Source organism: Condylostylus longicornis, unplaced genomic scaffold (genome assembly GCF_029603195.1).
Source record: "Condylostylus longicornis isolate FDR11 unplaced genomic scaffold, ASM2960319v2 ptg000135l, whole genome shotgun sequence".
Taxonomy (NCBI): Eukaryota; Metazoa; Arthropoda; class Insecta; order Diptera; family Dolichopodidae; genus Condylostylus; species Condylostylus longicornis.
The window spans coordinates 12548138-12554523 of record NW_026578103.1 but is presented as its reverse complement, the minus strand read 5'-3'; positions in this window follow the sequence as shown (position 1 = coordinate 12554523).

Below are 6386 nucleotides of genomic sequence, written 5' to 3'. Positions count from 1 at the left end.
TATATAACAAAACGTTGTAGAAATTTCTTATGTATGTGTTTGTGAATTATTTGCTTTATACGTGTATGTAAGATGTTGTAGATACAAGGAATGTTATTTGTTTTTGTTGCAATTATATTGTGTATATCAACTTTGTATAAAATCATAAGGCTTTATATTTTTATTATTTTTATTTAAGCTTAATTTTTGTTATGAAATTTTTTGATGTCAAAATTTATGATGATTATTTTATTTAACTTTTTTTGTGAGCTTTTAAATTAAAAAGTTTGTTTCTTATGACATTAAATGAATGTATAAGGAAAAATGTTTCTAAACATATTTTTAATTATAGTGTTAAACGTTTATTGGAAATTGGTAGTGTCGATAAGGAGCGTACACAGATTTATTGGTTCTTTGACATTTTTCTTTAGGAAGCGGAAAAATTGTTCCGTAATAGGTTTCTATCGCAACTGGCTTCGAAAGTAGGGGCTTTTCCAAGCAAAAATTTGTTTTATGCCGATTTTATGGAAAGTATTTACGCTATAATTTCGACTGTGACGGGCACATGCAACAAAACTTTTAGGTATGTGGTGCAGTAGGGTATTTTAGGAGCACAAAATGAACTTCATGCCATTTTTAGTTCAGATTTCAGAACCGTTTAAAAAACGAATTTTTGGTAATTTTTCTAATTTACGGTATTTTTTCGGTAATATTATATGGCGGCTAACCGAAATTTTAAAAGATTCAGCAAATTTGACTTATGTCCTTTAATTTATGTAATAGAATTTTTTTTGGAATTGCTGTTACGGTTTTGTGAGAAATTAATGAGAAAAAATCTTTGAAAAAATATTAAATTAACAATATTTTTTTTATTATTTATTTAAAATTTAGGGCCTCTTAACTGTTTTGTTTACTAATGTTAACTCGTTTAAGGAGTCAAGTGGGATAAAAAACGTTACGGTCATTACCTCTGATTAATTTAATCCAGAACAGCAAATTCTCTTAATCCACTTATTTCTCTCTTTCTATATAATCTGTTTATTTACAATTCTCTTTCTGTGTTGTTTGTAACATGTCTTAGGCTCTTAAATAATAAAAGGAAATGATTACATGCATATTATTGAAAGCTTTATATACAATAAAAGCTTTCATCAGCTGATTTTAAATTGTTAAGGAATTGTTTTTTGTTTTATCCTTTATTTGGGAAAAATATTTTATATTTTCCTGTATATTTTGAATAAAGGTGTTTGGTACAGAGAAATAAGTGATAAGAAGGAAATGAAAAAAAAGTTTCCTCTTTTTATTAACATTTACTACATGTTGTTTTATGCCTTGACTTCTTAACAAGACCGCATTTATTCGTATTTTATTTCCTTGAAAAGGATAATATTTTCATATAGAAATTTTGTTTCTCTTATTTTTGTTTTGTGTATCATGTAAAAATTTTATAGCTGCATAATATGATACGTGACTTTTTTAATATCGCGGATTTTTTTTACAGTTACCTAAAAGTGTGCAATATGTAAAATATTGTATTTAAGGTAATAAGGTATATGTATATTATGTAAATCATAGGTTTTTCTTGTTCATATTTTATTATTACTGTATGTAGCCTCTACCTTGTTCAAGGGTAATATTTTTATTGTGTTTTTATATTCAGTTGCTTTTGTATTATTTTTCTCTGTTAAAGGGCCTTATATTTCAAAGTTATTTTCACAATTTTTTTGAAATTCTCAAAAAACAAAAATATTTGTATATTTTTTTGTTTTAAATCTCAAATTTTTCTATTTTGTTAACGATTTTAATGTAGCTCCTTATTCTTACAATCAATAAAATCAATAAAATCTGTGCGGAATAAACAATGTTTTTAAATTAGTATAAATTTTAAAATAAATAGTTGGCATTTTTTAAGTAAAGAAAGATATTGTTGTACCTTCTGAACCTACGCACCTTTTTCTAAATTTTTAAATCGAAATGTGCTTTTTTATTCAATCCATTTCACTTTATTCTTAATCATTTAAATTCCTGAACATTATAATTGTAATTTTTATGGATTATTACACTGTTATAAAAAATAAATTTCAATACTTTTCAAATTTTCATAAAATTTATTAGAAAACAAAAAAAAAGGAGGAAAAAATAAAGAATTTCAATGTTATTTTCAATTTAATGTGAAAGAATAAAAGACTTAAAATCAGTATGTACAAAGTGTATATATAATGTATGAATGTGTATTGTACATTAGAACATATAGTATATGACCTAAAGAACATCCTGTTAAAAAAATATTCTAATTTAGGATGAGATCCTATTCTAGTATAATATATACTGAAGTCAAAGATGAAGGTTATGAACGATTCTATATAAAGAAAGAGAGACATATGAAAAAATATTTTATAAATATACGAGATATGAATTGGTTTTTTGTATCTCGACTACAATAGGATACTTAGATAAGCAAATTGTCATATTATGTTTTGTTAAAGATTAATGTGTACACAAAGGATTGCTTTTATTTGTATAATGAGGGGCTCAGAAGTAAAACGGTGTAACCGACATAAATTTCTTATCGAGATTTAATTTTTTATTCTCTTAAAATACTCATAAATTTTTTCATGCTATGATTTTTTCGAAACGAAATAAGTAAGAATTTTAGTTTTCTTTTATTTTTATTTTTTTAAGATTTCATTATTTTTACATAATTTTATATAGATTTTTAACAAAAAAACAAAAATTTTTGGAGTTAGGGTTAAGCGACTTCTGAGCTGCTTTTGAGCTCCTCATATATTTTTAGAATAAGTGCCAGATTTATAGTGCATAAAATTACAAAACTGAAAGGAAGTGAATAATTTTTAATATATTTTTATTTTTTTTGTAAGTTCAAATTCCCCTATTCATATCCCCCTATTCAAAATTTCCAATTTTCACTTCTTCATTAAAATTTGATTACATTTTTTTTTACAAAAATTGTTAATTTACAGGAATTAAACTGTTATTGCTTGCAAGCATAACCAAATTTAGAACTAATTTCATGTTTTTTAAATTTTGGTTAGTGTTAAATAAATTTTATTTTATTATGACATTTTGTTTTCAATTAAAAAGATTTTTATTTTGGGCTGCAACTGTGTTTCAAAATTTTTCAATCTTACGTTATAAACGAATAAATTATTTTGAAATCAAAGCCTGAAAGTTGCTAAATACCGCTGCACCTACAGAACAATAACGTTGTAACAGAAAATACCAGAAATTATTTTTTGTGCTTTATTTTAAATTTTATAAAAAAATTTGCCAACTTAAATTTTCATATGAAGGAATTTATGAATTTTTGAAAAAAAAAAAATAAACGCAAATGCGATTTCTTAAAAGATTATTGCCGCTAATGTAATATTGTCGCTGTTTCTGTCTAACGTTTTACTAAATTAACAGTCGTAAAATTAAAACTTTTTATTAAATGTAAAATAGTCTGATTTCAAAATATTATAAAAATTTCCCTATGTTGTCGAAATTCATGCAAATTTTCAAGTAAAAAATTTCTTCTCATAAATTTTAGATGCCATGCCGCAGTATTGTTACAAAGGGTGCGAAATTTTCATAGAATTTTGGAACAAATTAAACATGACATTCATTATCTTTTGACTTTTGAATTTTTGTTTTTTAAATTTTTTATTTTTTTAATTTTACAATGAATTTGAATAGACGTTATAAATGAGAAAAAATAACCATTAATATATAATGTAAAATGTTGGTAGAGGTGAAAATTACTGTCATTGGTCACGTTCTTTATTACCTTTTCATTTTTCATTTTTTCACTTATTTTTTCCTATTTTTTTTTTAAATTAGGAGTAATTTAAAATAAAGAATAACATCCTGTATATACAAGATGCGTGCTAAAATTCACTCTAATGTACTCGCGTATATTATATATATATATATATTATGTAAAAAATTGCGAACAATATTTTGAATCCATTTAATGGTTGAACTAATTTAAAGCCTATTAAAGAGACAGGGGGACAAAGTAAATATGAGAAAAGAAATGAAGTTATTCATCTGAAAAAAAGGAAAAAATAAAATCATTTTTTTTTTTTATTTTCTATATTCTCTCCATAAAATGTTTGATAAATATATAGACTTATATATGTATATATATATCTATCTCTTTTACTCATACAACATTAAAGAGTCTTATTTGTTACCTTGAGGGTCACATTTTTTTTTAATTGGGTCATACAAACTGAAATACCAAAAATAGAAAAATGTCACAATACTCTCTTTATATTTTATAATGTAAACATATACATTTATGTATATGTATATAATACATTGTACATAATATACACATAAATATTATTATAATGGAAGGTAAAATTACTGTTCACCTTTTCCTAATTAAAATGACCATCAGAAATAATAATGAGATATAAAATAAAATTGTAAAATTTTACGAGAATTTGTGGTTTTTACAAGGCATATCAGATTTTTTCACATTTAATTTTCCAACTTGTAAGTGAAATTTGTTTCTCTTTTTTCTTAATGTGTCCTTAAATTTCTTTTAATGATTTAGCGAGTTTGATCGTTTGACCAAAGATAAAAAATTTTATGCAAAAGTTAAAAGGATTACAAAATGAAATGGAATAAGAAAGAATTCATTTGAATAAACTATGGACAAAATTGAGAGAATAAGAATAGGAGGTGGTTGTTGTGGTTGTGATGGTGGTGGAAGAGCAAAAAGTTAAATTAAAATTAATGGTTTGTGAACAAATATAATAGTAATACGAAGACATTGATGAAGAATAATATTAAATATCACTCCAAAAAAGAAATAAAAGGACTCGTTTCCTTGAACAATTTTTTATTCTTTTTTTAATTTATTTAAATTAAAATTATTAATTCACTAATTATTTATATAATGTAGTAGGTTAATTTAGAAAAAATTGTGTTCATTTAAAATGAACACAATTCATTTTATATTTTAATTAGTTAACAAATTAATACGTAAATATCCTTAAATGAGCAAAAAAATGTATTCAGGTTTTTAATATTTTAATAAACTTTTGTAAATATTTTAACTTAAATTTAAAGGATAAAATAGGCTGTCTGCCATTTCAAAGTATTTTGAATTATACCAATTTAATAGAAGGTGAATAACAAAGAATTTAGAAAATTTTACTATTGATCTAAGAGCAAATATAATAGATTACTCGCTTATTTACTAGGAAAAAGTTATTGGATATTATTGATTTCTGTTGGAATACCTTATACACTATTGAAGAAATATTTGAAATATCAAGAAATCAAAGAAGAAAATCTTCATGTACTAAAAAGAATTTTCTGGAAATTTGAAAATATTCATAAACATGATTCTGACAACAATTGCAAAGTTATTCTAAATACCTTCAATTTTATTTGCCTTCCCTTAATTAATGGAGCTATTACATTTTTAACAAAGTCTTTAATTAATAAAGTCGGTTGATTGCCTAATTTAACGTACAATAATCCTGAATTTTAATTAAAATAATATATTTTACAATATGAATTCAGTGATTTATAAATATTAAGAGTGTCATATAATATGTTTTCACGTATTAGATATACATATACAAACACAAATATAAATTTTTCGTTAAATACATATACGTACGTGATTGTTTTAATTAAAAGAGCCCGGAAATGATTGAAGGTTGATTGATTAAAATAAAAGGTATCATTCAAATTTTCCTTACATTTTTCTTTTTTTATTAATTAAATAATTTTCTTAAAATATTTCTTTTTATTTTATACTATAGTATACTTCTTGGATTAAGGGGTGACCATAATATCATAATCGAAAGATTTTCTGTTTAATTTTTTTCAGTTGAATATTCTTGATAGTTAAAATCAAAATTTGTTTTTCAGTTCAATTGGGAGGGTTTCAGTAGCAATTTATAAAGTATATGTAGTAAAAATAGTATAATAAAATTGTATCATCTGCCAATAAATTCAAAGTTGAAATAGCATTCTATATGGTAAAGAAATTTTATTGTGATAATTTTTTTAAAGTTAGAGATTCATAACATATTATATGCCTTTCAACTATTACTGGAATTTTAAGACTTTAAGAGAAGACCTTTTATGTCATATACGACACTAATTTTGAAAACAGGCTGTCTAACCTAACTGTCTCAACAGGATTATATCATAAACAAAATTTTCGTTTGAAAAATCCTGATGTAAATAATGTAAAATTTTCGGAGAGTTTTACTAATTGAGTTCGAATGTAGTTCGTTCAGTAAATATTATACAAATAATTGCTATAAATTTGAAACACTATACAAAATATTATATTAATCAATGGCAAATGGTTGCTTAATTATTACAGCGAAATTGTATTATAATTTGTGATATGTCAATATAATATGTTATGTATG